Genomic DNA, 23,396 nt, shown 5'->3' on the forward strand with positions numbered 1-23,396 from the left:
TGCCCAAACACTGCAGACCCCGTGGCCTAAGTAGCAGACGGTTCTTTCTCCCAGTCTGGAGGTGGGAGTCGAAGCGCAAGGTGCCGGCAGAGCCGTTGTCGGTGAGGACCCCACGGCTCGCAGATGGTGTCGGCTCGCACGGTGCTCCCGCAGCCGGTGCTCAGGGCGCGCACAGAGACGTCTGGTCTCTGCCCCCCCTTCCCTCAGAGGCCGACGTGAATCCGCCCCACCCCCTCTACTTCCCAGAACCCAAGCTCCTCCCACAGACCCCACGCGTGAACCCCTGCACACTGGGGGGCTTCCACACGGGCTGGGGGACGCAGATCTACGGCAAGAGGAAATGTGATGACCAGAGGGAGGGTCCTCGGTGTGTGGTCATCTGTCACAGTGGCCCCAGGAAGCCAACGTGGCTGGCCGCCCGCTGTCCTGGAAGCCGGGGGGGACAGAGCAGAGTGGTCGGTGTCCCTGGACAGCATGGTCCAGCTCTGCTCGCTTTCTCAGCTGGGGCTGCCGGACTGAGACTGGAAGGAGGTGAGGCCACTTCCCAGCCCCTCCCACACGTGAGGCCACTAGTGCGAGAACCATGTGCTTTCTGGACTCGACCCCCTCATTTCGCAAAACAGCCCAAAAGTCACCTGCAGGAGGGACACCCAAGTGCTCTCCCAGCGGGCCACAGACCGCCGGGCTTCACGGGCTGTCCTGCATCCCCGTCTCGCCGCGAGCCCGGCCTCCGATCTGGGGCCGTCCCAGGAGATGCAGAAGGACAAAGAGGAGCGGCGGGGCCCCGGGGCGCCCGGCCATCATCTGAATGTGTTCCGTGGGCTGTGGCCACAGCCATTAAAGCCCAGTCACCCGCTTGTCTCCGCCGCTCCCCACGCTCTTCCTCAGGATTTCTGAGACTGTGACAGGGGACAGCCTGCGGGCTCTCCCCACGCCGCACACCCGAGAGACCCAGAGCGGCAGGTGGACACCCCCCAACCCCAGCCCCGGGGTCTCCTGACCGAGGTCGCAGGAGGAGAAGCCCGGAGCTTCCGAAGCGTCTCCACCTCCATCCAACGAGGCACATTCGGAGGCTCCTGGCGAGCCGAGAGCTCGGGAGCTCTGACGGCCACGGCCTGTGCCCAGCCGGGCAGCCCTGGCCCCCCGGGCTCCGGTCACACAGCCGTAAGCACCGCCCTCCCAGCGGCCAGGGAAGAACAAAGTGGTCTTTTTCCCCCCATGCATGTTACTTGCTGTATTTGCTTTTAAAGTCTTTGTCACTTTGGTTAAATTGGTAAGTAAGCTTTGTGATCTGTGATCTTATTTAATCAAATATTTTAAAACTTCTGCCTGTTTTTTACAAACTTCCCCAAATCAAATTTAACACAGTCTTTTTGATTTGTTATGATTTGTTACTGATTTCTTATTTGTCCTTAGAAAAATATAGATGTTACCCAGTTAGGCTTACATGACGCGTTCGGTTACCCGGAAGCCGTCAGACGGGAAGTGTCGCTAACCCTTAGGCTCCGCCATCCGCACACGTGCTGCTAATACCCGTGCTTCAGAAATTATGCAGAGTGGCTGAAGCTTGCCCGCCAACGCCCCTGGAGTCTGTAGAATCGCAGGTAATTCCAGTTATTGTCATAAATGGCACAGCCACGGAAATAACCAAATCTCCTTGTCAGCTGCATCATTTTGCAAAAATCTCTCGTCAGATCTCGAACCACGGCCGCTTTCACTGTCTCCACATTCGGAGAGGACCACTGTCTTACAGTCGAGCGCACACCAGAGCCCTCTGTCTTCATTCCGAAAGTCCCCGGGAAGGGCTTCCGTGGGGACCCTGAAAGCACGCTGCGGAGCCGGAGACCTTCCAAAACTAATGGAGAAGCTCGTGGCTTCAGGAAACTGGATTTAATTACGCGGCCCTGGCTGACCTCATGAGGATGATGACCTCTTCCACGACTTCTGGTCTGAAGCATTGCTGGTTCTCTGATGTTTGGGTCTCCAGACTTAAGAAATCCCGTTTCTCTCCGATGCCCTGCGGAGCAGGGAGCCTGACACGGGGCCCGACCCCAGGACCCTGGGATCATGACTTGAGCCGAAGGCAGATCTGAACGACTGAGCCCCCCAGGCCCCCGTCACCCCCTCACTCTTACTCAAGACTTTCCGCCTGCCTGGAGAGAGAAGAGAAGAGAAAGAAAGAAATCCCATCTTTCTTTTCTCTCAAGCTCTCCGTAGTTCATGGCCCATCTGGGAAATCACACCTTTACAGGCAGGACTGAGACGTTTACCCCTTCTCCCCACCCGACTCCTCCGAAACTCAGCGACTGTGATCAAAGACGCCGACTTTCACGCCAGCCTGTCTGCATACGGGAGGAGTCTGTTCTCCTTGTCGTGGGACGTAATTAAACTCATGGTGATGTCACCAAGACGTCGACGGGGAGGTCGTTTTTGAAAGCGGTACAGGCGACGCTGGACCAGACGGAGGTAAGGGGCGCACCAGCCTGGTGTGCACGTGGGGCTCCTGGCCCTACAGGCAAGTAAAGAAGGTCACTTCTTGACAGGCCCAGGAATTGGGGAGATCTTGGGAATCTGGAAGACAGGAATTCACCCTAATTTAGAGGGCGTGAAGGCAGAGTCTGGTGACCCGGCTTCTCAGTCTCAAGAGGCGACATTGGATCCGGGACCCTGTGGGAAAGTTCTAGCAAAGCAGACTTCGAAGAGCCACGTGGTCAGCCACTATTCTTGCCACACGCATGTAAACGTCAGGCTGAGTTCCACGAGACGCGACCTCTCTGCAAACACGTAGTGTGACTCATGGCCTCTCGCCTGTGTGTCAGTGGCAGCGATGGTGCCCGGGGGCCCGCGCCGGACGTCCTCTGCGTCAGCCGGGGCGCGCCATTCTGTGCTTTCTGTGCAAAACCGGCATCCCCCCCCCCGCCTTCCGCCTTCAAACACGAAACATGAACACTGCCCTGCCCCAGCAGAGGCCTCCCTGCGGACTCAGAACCTGGCCTTGAGCTGGGCGGTCCACGTGCAACCCCGCCTCGTGAAAGGAGAGCCATGTCGCTGACCTGACCTCTTCTCCGGACGAAGACACAGGCTCAAAGAGAGAAGGAGCAAGCTGCCTGTGTCCCGTCTCAACGGGGACGCTCTGGGGGACGTCTCAAAGGGGAGCGGGGAGCGGAGTAGGACGGCCACCAAAGTGAGCCGCCCGGGCTCCCACGTCGTGAGCCAAGACATTTAAACGCCAGCGGGTGCAGGACAGGCGCCCTGGCCGTCCGTCTTCCTCCTGAGAGAAGAGCCCCGTGTGGGCGACGGTGGACGGGGCCCTCCCTCACCGGGAGAACCGTGCGCCCCGAGGATGGGAAGTCGACGCCAAGAGAATTCTGGACAGACCTTGACACGCGACTCTCCCCTTCCGCTCCCCGAGTCCAGTCACTCCTCAGCACCAGCCTCTTTGTCCAAACCCAGATGGAAACCTGTAGGTCTGGCCACCTCCTTGTGGCTGTTTCCTTACGAGGGCTCCTGGGTCACATAAAACTCACCCTGAACACACACGTGCTGTTCTCTTTGTCTGTCCTATGTCCACTAGTACTCCAGGCCAATGGGAAATTCGCCTCCCCCGAGCCTCAGAGGAGCCCAGCCCAGCCACACCTTGACTTTGGCGTTCTGGCATCCAGAGCTGTAGGGGGACATGTCTCTGCTGCTGTGGGCCCCCAGCGGCGGCGCTGCGTGACCGCGGCCTCAGGACACAACACAGTCCCCGACCCTCCGAGGGTGCCCATCTATGGACATACCCTGCTTCCATCCAGTGTCCGTCACCCTGACGGCCTCCAACCAGCCCCTGCTCTGACCTCTAACCCAAGTCCCCGCTCTGACCTCTCTAACCTGAGCCCCACTTTGTTCTCTACCCCGAGCTCACGGTCGGTCCTCTACCCTGAGCCCCCGGCCGGCCCTCTAACCAAGCCCTGGCTCTGTTTGCTACCCTGAGCCCCCGATTTGACCTCTAACCCGAGCCCCTGATTTGGCCTCTGCCTGAGCCCCTGCTCTGACTTCTAACATAAACCCCCACCCACTGGGGTGCCTGGGTGGCTCAGTGGGTTCATCCTCTGCCTTCGGCTCAGGTCATGATCCCAAGGTCCTGGGGTCGAGTCCTGCATCGGGCTCTCTGCTCAGCAGGGAGCCAACAACCCCCCACTCAGACCTCTAACCCAAGCCCCAGCTCTGACTCGACCCTGAAACTCCACTCTGTCCTCGACCCCAAGCCCCCGATTTGACCTCTAACCTGAGCCCTTCTCTGACCTCTACCTGACCCCCCTGCTCTGAACTCTAACCTGAGCCCCGGTCTGACCGTGTCCCTGCCACTTGTCGGGTGCTCTCCCACGCAGCCCTCTCCTGGGAGAGCCCAGCCTCCTGGCTCCCCTCTGCTAACCAGGCCGGCCGACCACACCGCTTCTGGGAGGCTGCTGGGCTGTGGGGCCCACAGGGTCACTGTCCCGAGGGCGCCAGCGTTGCCCTGCGGAGTCGGTCACGTCAGGCCCCCCGAGAGGGGCTGGAGCTCCCCGTGGCTAGAAGGGCTAGGTCTGGTGGCCCCCGCGGGCTCTCTGCCAGGAGAGCTCAGAACAGCAGGGTCTGCGGTGCTGGGGCTGGGCGCCGTCCCCGCCGTCTGTCTGCGCCGTCCCCGCCGTCTGTCTGCGCCGTCCCCGCCGTCTGTCTGCGCCGTCCCCGCCGTCCCGCTCAGGCGGCTCTTCCAGGACGAGAGTAGACGGCCCGGGTCCGGGCTCTGAGCCGCTTCCTCCAGTGGAGGACCCAAGCGGACAACAGGACAGAATCCGACCGATGCACGAGGAGCTCCGCTGCCCGGCCCGCGCGGCTGGGGTCCCGTGGCAGCCAGAAGCTGGGGCGGCCGATGGCTCGGTAACTGCCGTTCCAATCCAGTGCTGTCGGCATGTTCTGCAGATTTAGTGATTCACCCCAAGCTCTTTTCCTCTCCAAGTAGTTTTTGTTCCCCAGAAAGCAAACGCCTGACAACAGGTACTTAAAGCCTCAAACATTACAAGGAAATTGTCTCCTGATCCCGCCCAGGAGCTTCTGGAGCCGGGGAGAGGGTGCGGGCAGTCCGGCTGGGCTGGAGGAAAGGGAGCTGGGGCGCGGGTCTGCACAGCACCACCTCCCACAGGGCGCCTGGCCTCCCTGAACCGGGAACCCATGTCCAGCCCCAGGGCAGGCGGGCCCATCGCCCGGGGTGGAGGGGAGGCGCCGGGCTCTCCCAGGACGGCGGGCAGTCCACGTGGCAGGTGCGCCGGAGGGGCAGGTGTGCGGGGCTCTGTGTGCTCTGAGACGGCTCCTCCCCCTCTCGCCACATACGCTTTGTTGACCTGCCTCTGCCCGCCTCTGCCAGCAGCCCCACGGACCTGTTCTCGTCCTCCTTGTTCCCAGATGTTTCACCAGCAGGCCTCGCATACAATAATGAATATTTTATCATTTTAAGCCAAAGGGTTCCAGTGCCAACCAGGGGAGCTTCATTTCCAGGCAGAAGGGACAGGTCTGGCCACGTTCCTGCCCCAGGACCCCCAGTAGAATGGTCGGCGAGCCAACCGCTGGCAGGACCTGGCCACACAGGACCGTGAGCCACACAGGCCCTCGACCCGGTGCCCGTGCACCCTGGGGGGAGCATGTTAATGTCCTCCTGTCGTCCCCACGGCTCCCCAGGGGCAGGTCCTGCGACTGTCCCTCCGACGGACGAGGAATGTGGACAGAGAAACGGCACGTGAATGCAGGGGCTCCCGAGAGACCCCACCCCAGCCCGAGAGACCCCACCCCAGCCGGCAAACGCAGCACCTGCAGTCAAGGCCAAAGCCTAACAAAAGATTTAAAACCGCCTCTGCTTGCACATGACCTGGTTCTACACCCGGGTTTGACAGGCTCAAAGCGAGCACAGGGGTGAGGGCGGCTGTGCTCTCCCTGGGAAGACTCAAGAGTGGGCTGAGCCGGGGGCAGGTGTAGCTGTCTAGAGCGGATCCAACACGGTCCGTTCGTGACCCCGATAGCCAGGATGGACTCCGGCTGCGTGAGCGTTTATGTGCAGCTGAACCGTAGACGTGACCCAGGAGAGCTCTGTGACCCGAGACAGGACAGCACTCCTGGGACGCGAGGCCCCTGGCCACAAGGGGAAAGGCCAATAAACAAGATCTGAAAACAGAACATCTTCCACGTGGGGAAAACATGTCTGTCTGAAACACAGCACAGGGGGAAAAATTTGTAGTCTGCACCAGAAACAAAGCGTGCGTGTCCCTGACCTAATGAGCCTCTAGAAGTAAGAGAAGGGTCAGAAGGAGAACCGGCACAGACACACGAAGGGCCTCCACACGGCCTCGCTGTCACAGAAGGCAGAGCAAAACCTCAGAGATGCCATTTCTCTCCCGTCAGACTGGCGAACATCCAAGCCCCGGCGACACGTGGCGTGGCAGGTGCTGCGTAGGAGAGCACCACGGTGGCCGGCCCAGGAGGAACTCGCGTGTGCATTTACCTCCCAGCCCCCGTGTCCGCATCCACAAACGTGCCCACGGAGACGCTGGCGAAGCTGAGCGGAGGCTCACGCGGGTCACTGTGGCCCTGCCTGAGACTGCACCACAGGGGACAGCCCCTCCCTCCCCCCAGGGGCTGTGGTCGGCAGACACTGGCCCCCACATGTCCATGCTCGAATCCCAGTGACCCGTGGGCTTGTCGCCACATGTGGCACAGGGGGCTTTGCAGATGTGATCATGTGAAGGACCCTGAGATGCGGACCGTCCCCAGCGGACAGGCCTGGGGTCATCACGGGCTTCTGTACAGGGCAAAGATGGAGGACCCCTGTACAGGGGTCAGAAGGAAGCAGGGCCTGAGGCATGCAGAACCACAGGCCAGGAAACCGGGACCCGCAGGCTCCTCTAGGAGGTAGATGGTGCCCCTGGAGCCTCCGGAAGGAGTCAGCCTGCCCGCAGTCTGACGTCAGCCCACGGCTTGCCCACAGCCGACCTCCGACCCCCAACACTGCCACAGAATACGTCCGCGGGGCTGGAGCCACTGTATCTGTGCTCTCTGTCCGGCAGCCACGGGACACCCGTCCGCACGCCTGCCCCGTGTCACGCCGACACAGAACAGAGCTTTGCCGGAGAGTTGCCGGCGGGTGGAGCGTCAGGTCCAGAAATCCTGTGGCACGAAAAGCTATGCCCGGAGGAACGCCGTGTGGGAAGCCACCACGGATTTCATAGGAAGAAAAAGAAACGAATGGACGTGTAAACTGTGCGGCTTCCAGACGGATGTTTCCAGGAGGGAGGAGGAAACAGGACGGCACAGCGGGACAGGCTGCGCACTCCTGAGCGACCTGGCTGGACAGATCTCCACGTGGCACCACGCCCGTGTCCTCCACAAACACCACATTCAACACCAAGGGCGAAACCGAAGAATTGAGAGCAAAATAATACCAAAACGGGGTGTGTCCAGGAGGCGGGTCATCAGAGGGGAATGACTTCCAGGGACCATGAGTGCCCGACCCCCAGGGGATGCCCCCCGTGGACCTCCCAGCTCTGGCCACGACAGAGGCCTGTAAAAAGCAGCCACGTCCAGCAGCAGCCAGCTGCCCCGGCGCCCAGACTGTGGCAGGTGAGTGTCACCCCCCACCAGGAGAGCCCAGGCCCCACAGGGAAACCAAGGCTCTGCTCCTCGGGGCCAGAGCGTCCAGTCCCCCCAGCGAGTCCAGTCCCCCCAGCGAGCGCGACACCGTCACACTGGGCGCCAACAGCGTCACAGCGTGTGGACCAGGGGACAGCAAGGTGTCCTGTCCACAGCGTCAGCGTGGCCACGGAGCTCCGCTCTGCTGGCCTCCAGAGGACACCCGGGGCCCAGCTCTGTCCCTGACAGCTGTCCGGTAGGGGAAGAAGGCATGTGTCCTTCTGGACGAGCTATTCTCCACCTTGAGGACAGAGAACCTTCGTCAGCACGGCGGCGAGCTGGGGACGACACGTGGCAGCTGGGACGCCACTCCTCGGCGCTGCTCAGGAAGCCGTGGGCGAGGGGGCCGATCCCTGGCGGCCTAACTCAGACAGAGCCTGGTGGCAAGTCACACCGGATCCCCCCGCCGGTGTAGACGTGACCGCTCACATGGGGCGGGGCTGGTGGGGAGCAGTCGGGGACCAGCACACACACTGATCCGGAATGTCTACAAGGAAGCGCAGCGAGAAGGGGGGCGGGGGCCTCATGCGGGTCTGAGTCATCGAATAAACACACGCGTCTGTGGGACCGACCGGCACGGGTCACCCCGGGGGCCCGAGGGACCGAGATGCGAGCGGAGGCGCCCGCGAAAAGGCTCAAAGATAAAGCGGGACCCTTTCGGGGTCCGGTTCGCCTACCCTGAGTGTGGGCAGGAGGTTGGGGACGGGAAGCAGCTGAGACAAGATGACCCCGAGCTGCTGGAGGGCTGGTGGCTTTGCTCCTCCTCCCCATCGTGTTTAGGCTAGAGGTTTCCCAAAAGGGAAAACGAAAGGAGATGTGAGGCCGCACCGTGCGGCTGTGGGTCCCGAGCCGGGGCCTCAGCCGCCCAAGCATGGGCCCACCTGCTTCCCCATGAGGCAGAGCCCACAGGACAGGCTGGTTGGCCAGGGATGTGGGGCCCAGCTCCACGATGGTGCATGGGGAGGCCTGGAGCTTGGGGTCCTGGGGACCCAGGGGTCACTGCCCTGACAAACGGCACTGCCTGAGCTACTGGAGATGGCAGAAGCGACAGATGTCCAGACACGCTCACCGGAGATGGACCCTTTGGGCTCCCACGGTCAGCAGCCTGGGCCAAGGGTGCCGTACCACCTCCCAGTCCTGAAGAACAGCCTCCAGCCATCAGCCGTGTCCAGCAGGCCTGGCAAAGCAAGCTTCCTTCTCCCTCGGCTCCTAGGGGACGGTGGGCTCACCCTCAGCGTCCCCCCACCGGCTGCAGCTCTCCGGCCTCGGCCCCCAGCAGCGCCCAACCTGCGCGCTGGCCAGGAACAAGACCGAGAAAGTGGGTGGGAGCGTCCTCCGTCTCCGGAATCAGTCTCTAGGGAGATGGCTATTTTAAGGCCCAGCAAGGCCCGAGTGACCCAGAGACCAAGCCAGCAAGTTCCCGTTGTGCTTTGGCCCACTTCGGAGCACGGGATGGGCGGTCCGTCAGATGCTGCCCCCGGGGAGGCCACCACGCTGGCTTTCTTTGGGACTGCAGGTCTGAGAGACGGTGACGCCGGAGAGGGCTGGGCACCTGCAGCTCGCGGACAGCTTCAGCCCTCGGCCTGGGCAGCGTCCGGTGTGGACGCCACCACCGAGCGAGCTCCCTGGGGTAGGGAGAGGAAGGAGGCTGTGCCCTCAGCACCTGCCCTCCCTGCTGCCCCGTCCAGCCCCTTCTGGCTGGGTACGGGCCCCCACTGGCCTCACAAGTCCTCCCACGGTACGCACACGCACACGCACACGCACACGCACACGTGGTGTTCCTCTGGCTCTCTGACCAGCGCCTATGCCCGCCCCCCACACTCCTCTTCCCTCGGGTGTGGCTTGTTTGGGTCTCAGCATCCCTCACCCCTGGAGAGCCCTCAGCCCGCACCCCAGCCTGCCCAGCAGGGCCCCTTCTGGGAGGCCCGATGGACACAGGTCAGCTGGGCAAGGTCCCTCAAATGACTGCTGGCTCTGGGGCCAAACCCTTCCCATCAGGGGCCCCAAGTAGGAGCTGCTTGTAAGGTCATGTGCGAAACTGAAGTCTGAACATGGACTCTGTGGGGCCAGATGGAGAGGGAAGGGCGGCAGCACGGGGAGCCCCCGGCGCTGCAGCCACGGGAAACCTGTGAGCCCGCCCGGCTTCTGCGGACGGGGGTTGATGCCAAGCCCCCCCGACAGCGTTGGGGCTCCAAGCCTGGAGCGTAAGCACACCGGGGCCTTGCCGACCTTGCCTGGGGACACTCAGGGCCCTCAGGGCCCCTCCATGCGGGAGCAGGTGCCGGCCCATCCCTCCTCTCAAGGCTGCAGGACACGTGACACCTCATCCCTTCATCCGTGCTGGGCGCCCGTGTCCCTGCCCCCCGTGCCTGCCGTGACCCACGCTGCTGTGAACACGGGAGTGCAGACACCTGCTGCAGTCCCTGCTCTGGGCCTTGGGCGTGCGCGCCCACAGGTGGCACTGGCGGGCCTGGTGATATTTAAACAGCAGAGTTAATTTTTTTTTTTAATCTCTTCTGTGCACTGGCCTTTTCAAGATTTCAACTACTATCATCAGTTTGAGTAATTTTCTACTTTGCTCGACTTTTTTGGGGTTTTACTGATTCACGCAGGTGTGTGTGTGTGCATGCGTGCCTACGTGCGTGCCTATGCGCGTGGGCTTCCCTGGGATGGGGGAGGCTCTTCCCTGTCAAGGGTCATTTGCACCATTTATGTGGCTACGAGGATGGAGCCTTGTGGGGAAACCCAGGGCCTGGGTGTGTGCGGGCCCACAGGCTGCCCTGCCTAAGGGTGACCAGCACCAGGCCACCAGCCGCGGGCCCCTGCCGATGCGACTGGACACCGTGAATTCTGCTGACTGTCGCTAGCCCGGCCTTCAGCAATGCTCCTTCCCAGGGTTCCCAAGGCGACTGGCGTGGTCAGGCCACAGTCAAGCACGTGATGGGAACAAGGGCACGGAGGCACAGGCCTGTAAGGTCCGGGTGTCCAGACCTCTCAGTAGGGGCTGTGAGCCTGCTCCAGGAGCTGGCAGGACACAACAGCTCTGAGCCCTCGGCCACAGCTGCACCGTCCCCACCCCCACCGCGTTCCTGCCACTACTGAGGGCGAAACCCCAGAAGGGCCCCCTGTTAACTGTAGATGCTGCCCCCAGGTGCTGGGCAGGAGGCCCTTTGTTGCCTCTGAGGTGTTTCCCCGGCAACGGCTGGGCGTCCTCAACAAGCAGGGTCCACCAGGAAAGAACCGAGGCCCTGAGCCCCAGGACTGCACTTGCCACACCGGCCCCCGCTAACCCCTCCCACCTCATCTCCAAGGTCCTTCTGAGATCTGGTGGTCACAAGGGGCTCAGGAGCTCCCTCAGTTGTTGGGGTCTGCAGCCAAGGCACACTGTACCCCAATTATCTTAGCTTTTCCCCCATAAACTGGAGAGAAACAAGACATGCTGGTCCGAACTCCCCCCACCCCATAACAGCTCAGCCAATACTCCTACAAGAGCCAGACCTGCGGGAAGGGAAAAGGGTCCCCAGAGCCCCCATATCTGCCAGATCTCACAGTAAGCACCCTAATTCGGAACCCACGGCCTCCTGACAGGTCTGAGCTGGGTAGGGGAACAGAAGGCAGCCAGGCCCACCTACCTGCAAATGCACAGCAGCAGGCCCTCCCAGAAGGCTCTGTGTGAGCAACAGCTCACTTTCTGTAGGTGCAGAGAGTAAGGGGGTGCCCTGGGGTACAGGGCACTCGGGGCAGCTAGTGGGAAGAGGCCTGGCCTAGGAAGGGCAGAAACCTGCCGAGGCAGGACCAGGCCATAGGGGCAGAGAGGGGCTGGGGTGCAGGACGATGGCCAGGGCCTTCCTGCTCAAACACCCAACTGTGCCCACTGTGCAAAAGCCTGTCACGTCTCTGGAAAACGCATCTGGGTCAGGGACTCTGGACTCACAAGGGGACACCCACCCCCAAATGACAAGCCTTTGCTTTCTAATGGGCTGTGTCCTTCTACCGCCTTAATCTTTGCTTCCTGATGGTCTAGCCTCACCAGGTGCCCCCCTGAGGAGGCTCTGCACACCCCTGTCCCGAATGGAGACCCAGACTCTGCCCCGTGGATAGCATCACTGGGAGCCCGTACCTGCCAGCAAGGAGGACATTCAGGTTGGCAAAGCCAGAACCCCACCCACTGGCCACACCTGCCACAGGGCTGCCCAGGCTAGGAGTATCAGCCATAGCCAGTGACCACCCAGGTCCCCGGCCCACAGCAGCCACAGTGGCCTCGGGGGCTGACAGGGTGACAGACATCACCATTTTCCAATAAACTGCAACGCTAGAAAGTAAAATCTCCTGTTAACAGTAACAAAGATAATGTGTGCAACAGCTTAATAAGCAGAAACTCCAAGAACAAGATAATAAACAGAACAGAACGCCAAAGATTGACCAAAAATGTAACATTTCAATGGAGAAGCCTGAGTTGGGTAAGTTAGCAACTTTCTCTTAACCTTTAACCGTAGCTCCTACCCAAATTTCATGATTTTGTCTTGATCGTGACAACACTTCTGTAGAAGTTCCAATGTTAAAACAAGCATGAGGACAGTGGGCGTCCTGGAAGAGGGTGGGGGCTGGAGGGCAGGAAGGAGCACAGCTGGGTGGGGCGCGCCAGGGCCGGGGGCGCGCGTCCGAGTCGGGTTCCAGAACAGTGCGTCGGCGCTGGCGTGAATACTCGTTAGTTACAGGTCAGGCAGGGGCGCCGAGAGCTGGGCTGGTGGTGAGGAGATGGCTGGGGGCACACAGGGGGCAGGGAAGGGGCGGCTGGGGACACGGAGGGGGCATCCGGGGACAGAGAGGGGGAGGCCGGGGCGGGAGCGGCGAGGACGGTCGGGGCGCACCCGCAGGCTCCCCCGGGGAGGGCGCTGTGCCTGGCCCTCGCCGTTCGCCGCAGGGAAGCAGGACCTCCCCTTGCCCCGAGGCCCAGAGCCCAGCAGGCCCAGAGCACCGCGCCGCCCCTCCACCCCCGCGCGGCCAAAACGCCGGCCCCATCCCGGTCACATGACCCTCCCGGGCCAATCCGAGCGCCGCTTCCCGCGTGACTGGGCGGGGCCGAAGCGCACGGTCGCAGCCGGCCTGTCACACCGCGGCGGGGGGCCGAGACCGCGGCGGCTGGCGAGGGCGGCCCGGCCGGACCCCGCGGCGGAGGAGCGCCCCAGCCCTTCCCCTCCCCGCGCTGCTCGCGCACATCCGCCCGTCACCTCTGCCGCTCCCTGGGGCCGAGTGTCACTTGCGACCCGAGGCCCCCGGCAGTGGCGTACGGCGCCTGCCAAGGGTGGTCACCGTCGTCACCGCAGAGGCCTCCACCTGCCGCGCCCCTCACCTGCCAGCGCCCGCTCACCTGCCCGCGCCCGCTCACCTGCTCCGCCTGCTCACCTGCTCCACCCGCTCACCTGCTCTGCCTGCTCACCTGCCCCACAGGAGTGAGGCCCACTGCTGGGCTTACATGGGCTCAGGCGTCTTGGGAACAACACCCCCACCCCTAGCCCCCAGCCCAGTCACAGGAGCAAGCCGGGAGGAGCCTCCTGCACTGAGAATCGCCCCACCCACTCCTGGCCTGGTCAGAAGAACCAGGCACAAGGGCCCTCCACCTGCCAGCCAGTGGGGCCGGGGTTCTGGGCACACACTGTGAGCTTCCAGCACCAGCTTCCATTCTGCTCTGCAAAACAAAGCCATCTCCCCGGGGGCTGTGGTTTCTCAGGCATGGGGGACTTGGGAGGGAGGGGAGGGGCGTTTAATGGGGGCAGAGCTCCAGTTTTCCGAGACAAGGGAGTCGAGACAAGGACAAGGTGGTCACTCAGCAGTCCGGAGCCACGCACCTCCAGGTGACTGCAACTGTGTATGACTCCACGACAACAGCAAAACAACAACAACAAAAACCCGGAAAAACCGAAAACACTAAGCAGACTTTGTACCCAAGGTCCAGAAACAGCAAGCCTGGGAGTGGCTGTTAGGGAGTCAAGGGCGGTCACAAATGCGTCCCCAAAAGGTGGGGCAGCCACCGAGGGAACAGCCCTTGCTGGGAAGAGCTGGTCCTGTCACAGGCGCCACTTTGCCTCCCCTCGGGAAGTGGGGGCATCAGTGAACTCGGGGTGTTTACAGCTACTCGACCCAGTTGTCCGCAGAGAGCCAGGGTTCCCTGTGCGGTCGGGCATGGAGGGCCTGCACACACACATCTCAAGTAAGGCCACAAACAGGCACTTACAGGCTCGGCCATACACGCTTGGAGCTGACCTTCTGAGTCCTGGGGAGCTTCTGCATCGGGGTCACTGCTCCAGCCACTGAGAGCAGCTGGAAGGCCCAGAGCCCAGGTCAGTGACAGGCCCTTGGCTTCTCCACATTCCAGAAAGCCACTGAGGGCAGGGCGCCCTGGGACTACAGCCCAGAGACCCTGCAGGCCTCATTAGGCGGCCTCGTTAGGGAGCCATTCCAAGGCAGCTCGCGTCTGAGGCTGAAGTCTCAGCAGGACCTTGCCGGCACACCTGCATGCTCTGCAGAGTCCCGTCTCCGGGACCTGTGGCCAGCTAGCTTTTCAAAGCTAGAACTGGTCAGAGAACCCAGAATCCTGGGGTTCTGCAGACACGGGAGTGGGGGCATGTGTGCCGCCTAGCAGTGTAGAAGGAGCCTGAGGGGGACGACAGGGATGGGAGGAGGCAGGGGACAGAGAAGTGGCTGCCCCAGGTCAGTCCCCAACACTGCTCGTCCTCCGTGTCTCCCCATACACGCCACTCTTCCTGAAACCTGGTGAGGGCTAGTGCCCTCCAACGCCTAACTTGACCTTAACCTTAACCTAAGCCCCACCCTGTCTGTCCCTCGACCTTCCCCACGCCCTCTGGAACCCCAGCAGACAGAATTTACAGTCGGTTGGGAGAAGCAGGGTGGGCAGGGGGCAACCCAACCAGCAGATCTTAAAAATACTCTTCTTAACGAGAGTGTTTGAATGGGTTCCTGCGAAGGAGGTCATTGCTAACGTTTATAATTTCCCAGGCTTGGGGGACCCAAGGCTCGGCATCCAGATGCAGCTGCATGGAGAGGGGAGCCAAGGCCTCCTCTGCCAAGCCGCCTCCTCTGCTCCGAAGAAACTCTCCACCCAGAAGTGACCCATCTACAGCAGGCCCACAAGGCCAAGTCCCGAGAGCTAATTTTAACCTTCTCAGAGTGCTCGTTAAGCCTCTTTGAGTTATAATTACCCCCAATCTCGAGACGTTACAAGGCAGCAATCAGGAAGTTAGATGTGGACAAGAGAGAACGAAAGGAGCAGGGAGACGTCTTCGACGGCGCAGCGGCCAGGATGAGGACACAGGCTCAGCTGCACTGTCCGCCCTGCCTCCCGCACCCCTGCAGGAGCAGCCTGGTGTCACAGGGTCACGGCGGCTCCCAGACACTGAATATCCGTGGCCACTCCTCCCCCACCAGGGGCTTCTAAGGCACTTCCTTTGCGGCCTTGAGTGGGCTCCCACCTCTGAGGAAAGTGGCCCCACCGCGGGGTGGGCGTCAGAGTCTCAAGTGAGGAGGCGTCGGGGTCTTGGTCCCACAAAGCCCCACAGCTGTGCCATCTGCGCCATCAGCTCCCAGCCGTGTTAGAGACCCGCAAAGACCTGGACGGAAGACCCCAGTGCTCCTGAGTGAGGCTGACACCCCACTCTGACCCCCCTCATTGCCAGCCTGTCCACATCCTCCACCGACAGACGTGGGGGTCCCGGCCTCACAGAGCCGGTGGGCTGCGGGGACGGTCCGACCATGGCCTCCTTGCTGGCTCTGCCTTACCTTCCCGAAGCTGCCCTTTCCGATGGCCCGAAGGATCTGGAAGTGGTCGAAGTTCACTGCAGAAAAAACAGAGACATACCAGGTGAGCTGGCAGAAAGGCCCAGGGCCCTCCACCAGCCCCCACTGGAGCCGCTGTCCAGGGGCTGCCCCCCACCACTGCAGGGAGCCCTCCCCTGCACCCCGGAAGTGGGTCCTGGTGCCGGCAGGAGGCTCAGCTCAGGCTTGTGTGTGAAGAAGGGACGGCCTGAGCCAAGGCTGAGAGGTGGGTCCTGGGGGCTGTGCCATCCCTCTTCCCGGGCTCCTTGCGAGGCCAGGCCACCCCGCACACAGACCACGCAGAGGACAGGGTGTGCCCTTCAGTCCCAGGCACCTAGATACCCCCATCCTGAGCTGCCCCCGCGCAGGAAGCCCGGAGCCTGCCTCCCGCCCTCCCGCTGAGTCTCCCGTGGGGTTCACAGGGTGAGCTACGGGAGAGCCTGCCATGGCCCGGGGACGAGTAAGGGGCACTTTCTGAAGGGCGGTCCCCAGGCCTGCGGGAAACCACCCGAATCCTGACTTCCATTAACTTCCCCCAGCCGTAAGCCCCTCCTAGGGAAAGGGGTCGTTGGAAATTACAGCTTTACTAACTGTCCCGGTCCTCAAGGAGGATGCTCCCTGCCATGCACACAGGCCACGCACAGGCCACACACGGGCCACACACATGGGCCACACACGGGCCACGCACACGGGCCACGCACACGTGGTGCCTGGGGGTGGTCATCTGGGAGTGAGAGCAGTTCGGACCGGCTCTAGGGCTCCCGCTTCACTCTGAACCTGACATGTGAGCTGCCCTCCACTGGTTTCCTTCCCATGGGCATCTCAGTGCCCCAGGCAGCTTGGACCAGTCTTGCTTCCCACACCTGCCCGCCCCCCAGGACGCGGCTCCCCCAGCTGACTACCACACGGCCAGATGGCTCCACCTGTGCCCCAGGTCTGAACCCTCCCCAAGTCCCTGTCCTCAGGTCTGTGCCCCCCCAGGTCTGTTACCTCCAGGCCTGTGTCCCCCCTAGGCCTGTGCCCCCCGGTCAGAGCTGCTCCACGGCTCACAGCTCTCGTTCTCTCGCTTTGGGCTTTGCAGCACCCGCTGAGCCCGGCTCCACTTCCAGATGCGGGCCCTGGGCACTCGTGAGACGCTACGGGCCCCGGACACCCACGACCCTGCAGTCAGTGCAGTCTAGGCTGCTCCCCGGGCGGGGGGCGGGGGGACGAGGGCCCTGGTGTGCCACACGGAGAATGGCGCGTGGAGCCTCAGGGGGCACCTGTGCGCGTGGCCCAGCACGTGGTGTGGGAGGACCCGCCCGGGAGTGGAAGGGAGAGCGTTAGGGTCCGGCACCCTCCCCCGGGTGCCAGCACAGCGCTGGGCCGGCCACACACCCCAGGACTGAGGTTAGCGGGGGGCTCAGCCATGGCAATCACAGAGCTCAGAGAAAGGCAGACGCGGGACTCCAGACTCCCAGCGGATGGAGAGGAGCAGAGCGTGTGTTAAACAGTGGGTCAGGAGAAGAGGAAATCCACTCTGTGCCCCCCACGCCGCTCTTACTCCCCGGAGACTGAGGTTAGCCCAGGGCATCTGGGGGAAAGAGGCGGGCGGAGGTGGGCCAGGCACGGAAGTGGCCTGCTTCCAGGAATGGGAAGGGAGAGCGTGCATCCCACTGCACGGAGCCTGTGGCTTGGGGCACAACCATCCCCACTTCCTGAGACCCCAGGGTGGGAGAGGGCACACAGCGGGACTCCCGGACGGCCGTCAGGACACTGTGTCGGCCACCTGCAAGCTTCACGGGAGACCTGGGCGGGACGGAAATCCCACACGTAGCTGCTGGGCACCGGGAGACCAGTGAGCCGGGAGGAGCCCCGGGCAGGCCCAGGACTGGGCCGGGTGTGTGTCCCACGGCGGCTGGAAGCTGGGAGCAAGGCTCCCCCGGACACACACAGCGACCCTGCTCCGAGGCCGGAGGGCGTGCGTCCGGGGGCCTGTAGACACAAGTTGGGCGCAACACCTCGGGTCCAGCTCCCCGTGACCTTGTCCCGGGGGTCAAGCCGCCGTCCGGCCCGCACACCTGGTGCTCCTCACAGATGGAGGTCAGCACCCCGGGTCCTGTGTGCGTCCAACGGGACCAACCAACCGTCTGTCCCAGGCAAACCTGCAGGCTCATGGCACCCTGCTGCCCTGCACACGGCTCCCGGGGGGCCCTGGACACCCCAGCTTACAGACGAGGCTCTGCTTCTCTTGGGCCCTTCTGGCCCAGGCCTCGGCGCTGTCTGACTGAGGGCTCTGGCCGTAGGTCTGCACGGGACGCGCAGCCCCACCTCGTGCGCCAAGGTCGGAGGCTGCGACGCCAAACACAGGCCAGGCCTGACCCAGGGGAGGGCAGCAAGGGGTCCGCCCAGAGTGGGCCCTCCATTGTGGGGAGCCAGCAAACAAACGTGGTGCCCGAGAGGAAATAAAGCCGCGGGGTGCTATCTCCCACGAGGTCTGGGCCCAGAGATGAGGAGGAGGTGAGCAGGGAGCGCCCGGACCGTGTCTGGCGGAAGGCGTCTGCTGCGCCCCTGCGCGGATCCGTGTCGCCCTGCGAGCTGTGGACACGCTCCCCTCCCCTCGTCGCCGCGAGACACCTCTGACGTCACAGGCGGGAGGAGAAGGGAATGTGGCCCCCACGGTCCTGTGGCTTCGACGCGCCCTGTCAGGAACCCAAGGGCCGCAGGAGGGAGCCTGCAGGGGCGGCCGGCACCCACCAGGGCCCTCCTGCCGTGCGGCCGGCTCTCCCGGTACAGACGAATACTTAAAACACAAAGGTCTAAGAATATTTATTCTTCAAGGAAGGCTTTTATGCTGCCTAGTTGGCAATCCCAGAGCATGGCATTGCTAGGAAAATAGGTCACCTTGGGGCGCCCGGGGGCTCAGAGGGTGAAGCGTCGGCCCTCAGCCTGGGTCACGGTCCCGGCATCCTGGGATCGAGCCCCATCGAGTCCTGGCTCAGCGGGAGGCCTGCTTCTCCCTGTCCCTCTGCCTCTCTCCCTGCTCATGCGCTCTCTCTCTCTGTATCTGTCTCAGATAAGTAAAAAAATCCTTAAAAAATTGTTTTTTTAAGAGAAAGAAAATAGGTCATCTTGAGGCCGAATGACGGGGTGCAGCGGGAGGTCCTGATTCTCTCTGACCAGGTAGAGGAGCGCCCTGGGCATGCCCCAGGATCATCTCCAAGCCCAGGGATCCGGGCACCACCTCTCCACGTGCCGGTGTGAGGTCCGGCGCCCACACAGAACTCCCACGGGGCCTTTCGCGTGATTTCCGAGGTTCTTTGCCGCCACCGGGCTTCGTGAGGGGACAGAGCACCCCCGGGGAGAAGGCCAGCGGCTTTCCCAGGAGGGCCGTCCGCACTCCCACGGCCGTGTCCCAGTGGGACCCGTGCAAATCATTCTGGTTTCCCCAAGACCCGACCTGACTTGACCCTCCGGCCTGGCCGCCGGGACACGGGTGGCCAGAGGGAGAGAGCGCAGGGCACCCCCAGAGTGCGAGGCGGGCCTCACGCCACACACGGCGGCGGACAAAGCCAAGGGACGGCCCTTGCGCAGATGCCCCAGAATCCAAAGACAGCGTTAGGCAATGTCTGAGCACTGCGGACTCCAGCTCAGCACTCGCCCTCAGTGGGCAGAGGGGCGACCCAACAGCAAGGTCTTAGGGGCGCCATGGGTCCCCGTGAGAGTCGGGGTTTGGAGTTCAGCCCTTTCAGAAGCCGGTGCCGCCAGCGGGGAAAGCAAGACGGAAGGTGAGCCCGGGGAGAGGAAAAATAGGGCTGCTGTTGCGGGGGACACGGTGCCCGCGCCGGGGGCAGGGAGAGGAGCCCGTGCCACGCGGGGCCCAGCTTGCCCCTGACCCCCACGGCCCACATCCTCGTGCCGTCAGGGCCTGGGCAGTAGGCCCCGTGGGGACGGGACCGGCCCATGGCCACGGGACAAGTCCCTTCCCCTCGCCTCCCCATCCCCAGGACAGGCCCAGCCCTCTCCACATCCTTGGTGAACTCCCTACCGGAAGTCGGGATTTATCTGGAAAGCTGCAATCATAAGTCAAGTGTCACAAGAAGCTGAAATTCATTCAGAAGTTGAGGACAATTTGTCAAACAGCCTATGACCCAGAAAACTCCCAAAGAAAACCATCCGGTCCAGCTGAGGCCGGCTCCGGTCCCCTCCCTGCCTCCGCGGGACACACGGGCTGCCGCCGTGCAGTGGTCAGCAGACGGTCTCCTCCAACGCACCACCGAGCCCCTAACCTGCTGGCTGCCGTGGGCCCCCCACGGCCCCCGGCTCGCCCCACAAGCGGCTCGCCCCACGAACTGGACACCGCGCCCAGCCCTCCGTGTCCCGGCCCCGCCAGTTCTCAGAGCCACTCAGCAAGAGACGCTCCTTCTTGCAGGCGAGGGAAGAGCTGGGGAAAGAGCCGACTCTGGGTGAAGGACCACGGGCTCCTCGGGACACAAGAGACCGGACTGCGGGGAGCCAGCACCCCAACCCAAAGACCCAGGCCTCAGAGCCTGCCCTTCCTTCCTCCTGGGATACTTCTGTGCCCCACTGCCTCCCGGGCACCCGCTCAGCCCTCAGGCCCTTCTCCAGGAAGCCTGCGCTGGGCCCTCTGAGCACTCACCATCCAGCCGGTGCCCGCTCGCCCCCATGCCCCCGCCATGGGACACAGCTCAGTGCCCAGCCCAAGGTCGGTGGGGGGGCAACACGCTCACACTGTCTCTTCAGGAACAGACATGACGAGGGCGTGGCGCCAGCCCAGGGACCGTGGGGACCGTGCTGAGGCCTCGGGGGCTCACGTTCCGAACAGTCCCTCTGCTCAGGCGCAGGAATGTGCCTGGGGACCTGAGTGACGGGAGGCCAGAAGCCAGGCGGTCCTGGCGCCTTCCCAGCCCCAGGCTGGACCGCAGGGGAGACCACTGGCACGTCTGCCTACAGGAAACCCTCAGCCCGTACCACCTCCAGTGACAGCTCCCCAGACCCACATGGTTTATCCTGGGTTGGGCCAGCCCCCGCGTCCGGAGCTGTTTGACAACGGCGTCCTCAGCCTGCATGAACAGGAGATGAGGGCGACACCAGACCAACAGAGCATGTCCGCCGGCTGGGGTCCCGTCCCTCCAGGGCCTGCCGGGGAGGCTGTCTGCACAGGCTCCCGCCACCTCCCGTGGCTGTGGGGGGCATGCCTCCCCGGGGGTGCCCAGTGGGGTCCTGCTGTTCAAGGTGCGCCACCCCGGCCCCTCCCTGTCCCAGGTGCTCAGCCCCAGGTCCGCCATCAGGGACGGCCTTGAGTCCCTCAATAACACCCTGGGAGCCCCCAGTTCAGCCTCGGGACTCTGGAGCTGGCTGGAGGCTGCCGTGGCTCAGCGCGGGGGGGGGGACAAGGAAGGGGACAAACAGGCAGCTGGGCCCTGAACCCGGAGAGCGGTCCATGGAGAAGGTCCTGAGGACTATACAGGCCACGTCCAGAGCTAAGTCATGGATTAGCAAGGTCACATGATACGTGGTCTATACCTAAAGTTTTTTGGATTTCTAATATAATATCAACAAACTACTGAAAAATGAGATTTTCCAAATCACCCTGTACCAAAGTCATTACATATACAGGAATATGACTAAGAAGGATGTGCAAGACCCACGCATGAAACCCTGAAACACAGAGATCATGGAGGACCCAAGTAAGCGGAGAGGCGCCCCAGGTCCCGGGTTGGAACAGTGGACAGGAAGGTGGCTCCTTCTTTCCAAAGGTGTCTACAGAGTCAGTGGGATTCGGTCAAAGCCTTACTTAGGTTTTCTTTGCTAGAAATGGGTGGGCAGACACGAAAATTTAGATGGAAATGGAAATGACCTAGAATAGTTTAAAAAAATCCTAAAGAAAAAAGAAAAGAGCAAAGTTGAAGGACTTGGACTATCTTAAGTCTCTTTCTTTCTTTCTTTCTCCTTTCTTTTTTTTTTTTTTTAAGATCCTGTTTATCTATTTGACAGAGATCACAGATAGGCAGAGAGGCAGGCAGAGAGAGAGGGGGAAGCAGGCTCCCTGCTGAGCGGAGAGCCCGATGTGGGGCTCGATCCCGGGACCCTGGGATCATGACCTGAGCTGAAGGCAGAGGCTTTAACCCACTGAGCACCCAGGCGCCCCTGGTTTTAAGTCTTAACATAAAGGTACAGTAATCAGGACAGTGGGGTACAGTATAGGGTCAGGTGCAGGGCAATGTGAGGGACGGGTCACCACATACTGGTTTTCCCAAAGGTGCCGACGAAGTCTGGGCAGCAATGTGGGCCTTCCACCATGAGTATCCATGAGTACAACTCTTAACTGTGCCCCCCCATGCTATGCCCAGCAACCCATGCTAGGCGGACCGCAAACATCCACATAAAACAGTTCCTGGAAGAGCAAACATTTTTGCAACCCGAAGCAAGGCAAGGATTCCTCAGACGTGACGCCAGAAACACCAGCCGCAGAGAAATGAATGAACCGTGCTTCATCCCAATTAAAAATGTCTGCTCTTCAAAAGATACTGCGAAGGCATAAGAAGTCAAACACAGGAACACAGGAGCAATGTGTGCAGACACACGTCCAAGCAAGGGCTTGCAGCCAGCTTGAGTAAACTCCTGCCAACCCATGAGAGAATGACTGCCAGTGTGACGGCAGAAGCCTTGGATGGGTGTTTAGAGACGGGGACGGAGGAGGCCAACGAGCACAGGAGAGGCCCAGCATCCGCATTCACTGCGCCTCCAGCCCAACAGGGTCCATCACAGCCCAAAGCGCAGCCCGTGCGCTAGACTGACAACCCCAAGTGTTGGCACGGACGTGAGCGGCTCAGCCCCCCGCGGCCGGTGCGGATGGAACGCGCCGGCCCCGTCGGCCGCCTCCCATGGACGCGCAGGTGCACTTAGCACGCGCCGCTGGACGCCGCCTTCCCGGCCGTTTCCCAGGAAAAACCAAACAGACGTGTCCGCAGCGCCATTCTTGGCAACCTTCTCCATAACGCCACATACCGGAGACAGCCAAAGGCCCCCACAGGAGAGCGGATGGGGACTCTGTTATATCACCACCCAAGGCTCCTCAGCAGCGTTCTCGTGCAGAGTCAACTACTGACCCGTACGGACACAGATGAACCCCCGAACACTGCGTTCAGTGAAAGCTGGCTTCACCGTACGGCTCCACCACACAGGTCCGAGGACGGGCAAAACCAGTCCAGGCCGATGGAAGCAGCTGGGCCCCCGGGGCCGAGGGGCTGCCCAGAGCAGAGCCAGAGGCAGCTTCCTGGGAAAGCATGGCGGGTCCTGTCCTGTGGGGTCCTGGTTCCAGGGGCAACCATGTGTCTCCTGCTTCAGGTCTCTGCATCTGACCGTAATCACACCCCCTCCCCCGTACAAGTACATCCAAAAGAGATGATGGCTGGTGTGCAGAGGGGGTGTTTTCCGTGTCCAGACAGCGACACTGCAGGACAGAGCTACTCCCCGCACGAGTGCAGGAAACGGGGGTTCAGAGCCGCTCAGTGACTGGCCATGGCCACCAGCAGACAGAGCAGTGGGTCAGAATCCAGTCCCAGGATCCATGAGCACCTGTGCCCAGGGGCCTACGGGACAGGCCAAACCTAGGACATGGAGCTGGGGGGGAGGGTGGTGTACAGAGAGGCTCATTCGTGGTGGGGGTGGGGACTTGGTCAGAAAGGCTTTCTGGAGGACACGTGTATTTGGCTCAGCTGCTGGGAAGGGGCTCCAAGGAGAGGGCCCACGTGAAGTTCAGGTCCTGGGAGCAGGGCTGCTGGGGGGGGCACCCAGAGGCGGAACCAGCAGGCCTGACTGCCAGTCCTGGGGCCCGGAGCTGAGGGGGTAGGCCAGGAGAAGCC

General features: G+C 62.3%; 1 protein-coding gene across 1 annotated transcript in view; it reads right to left on the reverse strand.

The window, feature by feature from the left end:
• The window catches only part of STK32C (serine/threonine kinase 32C), a 28,050-nt gene extending 12,507 nt beyond the window's left edge, over positions 1-15,543 (reverse strand). Inside the window, exon 1 of the mRNA XM_044240760.1 lies at positions 15,493-15,543. The gene's annotated coding sequence lies outside the window, so the exon portion shown is untranslated. The remainder of the gene's footprint in view (positions 1-15,492) is intronic.
• Positions 15,544-23,396: the final 7,853 nt, after the last annotated feature.

The sequence above is a fragment of the Neovison vison genome, chromosome 2 (genome assembly GCF_020171115.1).
Source record: "Neovison vison isolate M4711 chromosome 2, ASM_NN_V1, whole genome shotgun sequence".
Classification (NCBI taxonomy): domain Eukaryota; kingdom Metazoa; phylum Chordata; class Mammalia; order Carnivora; family Mustelidae; genus Neogale; species Neogale vison.